Raw genomic sequence first — 2,447 nt, 5'->3', positions numbered from 1 at the left:
AAGTGGTTAAATCATCTCTTGGTGTTAAGGTGAAAGAGAATCAGGCTTTGGATTCCATATTTATGCAGATTAAGGATGACGTGGGTCAGCTAAAAGTTATGGCATTTAAGATTAGGGGAGATAGCATTTTGAGGTACTAAGAAAGATTGTGTGTTCCTGATGTTGATGGACTAGGGGAAATGATTTTGACTAAAGCTCATGAGTCCAGATATACAATTCATCTGGGTTCGACTAAATTATATGATAAATTAAAGAAAATCTACTGGTAGAATAATATTAAGAAAGATATGACAAATTTTGTTGCTAAGTGTATGGTTTATCAACAAGTTAAGGTTGAGAATTTGAGGCCCGGTGGCATATCTCAAGAGATAGAATTTCCCATGTGGAAGTGGGAGATGATCAATATGGATTTTGTTATAGGTCTTCCACAGTATGATTCTATTTGGATCATTGTGGAGAGGATGACTAAGTCTGCTTACTTCTTGTCGGTGAGGACTAATTACTCAAGAGAGAATTATGCTAAGTTGTTCATTCAGGAGATAGTTAAGTTGCATGGAGTACCAGTGTCCATTATTTTAGATCGAAGGACGTAATTTTTCTCTCACTTCTGGCATTCATTTCAGAAAGGATTGGGTACTTAGGTGAACCTTAGCACCACTTTCCTCTCTTAAACGATTGACAAGTGGAACAAACTATTCAAACATTGGAGGATATGCTAATGGCCTATGTGATTGATTTCAAAGGTAGTTGGATTGGCTATTTGCCTCTTATTGAGTTTGCGTAAAATAACAGTTATCATTCTAGCATTCAGATGGTTCCTTTTGAGGTTCTTTATGATAGAGAGTGTAGGTCTCATATTGGATGGTTTGGGGTTGGCGAGACTAGGTTTTTTGGTCCTGACTTGGTTCACTAAGCCATGGAGAAGGTAAATGTGATTAGAGAAAGACTTAAGACTGCTCAAAATCGTCAAAAGTGTTATGTAAATGTGAGGTGAAGAGAGTTGGAGTTTGTCATAAATAATTGGGTATTCTTGAAGGTTTCTTCTATGAAAGGAGTCAGGCAATTTAAGAAGAAGAGGAAGCTCAGACCCTGCTACATTAGTCCATATCAGATTGTGAAAAAAATTGGGAATATCGCTTATGAGTTTGATTTGCCAGTAAGTTTAGCCTCAATTCATCCTATTTTCCATATGTCCATGCTAAAAAAGAAGGTGGGTGACACCTCTTTAATAGTGCTTGTTGAGGATGTTGGTGTTTCAAATTCGTTATTTTACGAGAACATCCTAGTTGAAATATTGGAAGGCAAGTTTGTAGATTGAGAACTAAGAATGTAGCTTCGATAAAAGTGCTTTGGAGAAATCAAAGGATAGAAAAAACTACATGGATTCTGAAGAAAATTTAAAAGCCAAATACCCGTCCTTGCTTTCAGTGATGGATGGAAGTGCTTAAGGTATGAGTTTCATTTCCCTTTTATCGCATTCTGAAATTGTCCTTGGATTCTATTTGTATTATTTCTTTTATCGTACTAAGGGTGCCCTAACTTCTCATTCGAAGATGAATGATCCAAAAGAGGGTGCGCAGGGGGAGGAAGGGGGGAAAGGGGTAATATGACACCCCAAGTTCTTAAGCTCTAGACCCTTCAAGAGATGAATAATTAAGTAAACCAAATTATGGAAATAATGTCAAAACTGCCAGTGACAACGGTCCTGACGCCGAGTTATTGTCAGAAATAATGAGTCGTGATGAGGACTTATTGTCACGACAGTAAGGAAGCCCAGGTTTTGTTCCCTTGACAACGAGTTTAGGGCACTACCCGTTGTGAGACATAACTCGTCGTTAAGAGTAACTCATTGTCATAATAGAATTATGCTCCTGAGTTCAACCCTTGACCACGAGTCTTCATCACGATTTGTGATATCAAATAATGAGTCGTGATGAGAGACTCATTATCATAATAGTGAAGGACTAGATTGTTAACCCTCAAGTAGCAACCTAGGCCATGACTCATGGTCAAACTTCACGAGTTGTTACCCAAGCCGTGACGACTATTCTCAGGATTTTCCTTCAAATTTTAATTAAGGTATTTTTTGGTCCTCCTCCCTTCAAAATATTTACCGCGATTTAAAACCACCTAAAAGACCCCTTTTACTTTATCTATAAAGATTAAACCTTACTTTTTTCCTCTTTAACTCCTAAGGCAAGAGATACTAGGATTTTATCGGGAATTCTATATTTAGGCTTCAAACGTTGAGTTCTCTCCAAATTCTTTGATATTTTAGGCATTTTGCTCATTCCTTACTTGTATTTTTACATTGTGGCTTTTATTTAACCATTATTCATGTGATTTTAACTAATGGGTTTGAAGTTGGGTTGAGGGCTTTTGATAGTTATTACTTGGATTGTTTTCCCATGATTTAAATGTGTTGCTATGCTTTAATTGATGGATTT

Source organism: Capsicum annuum, chromosome 1 (assembly GCF_002878395.1).
Source record: "Capsicum annuum cultivar UCD-10X-F1 chromosome 1, UCD10Xv1.1, whole genome shotgun sequence".
Taxonomy (NCBI): domain Eukaryota; kingdom Viridiplantae; phylum Streptophyta; class Magnoliopsida; order Solanales; family Solanaceae; genus Capsicum; species Capsicum annuum.
This window is presented reverse-complemented; position numbering follows the sequence as displayed.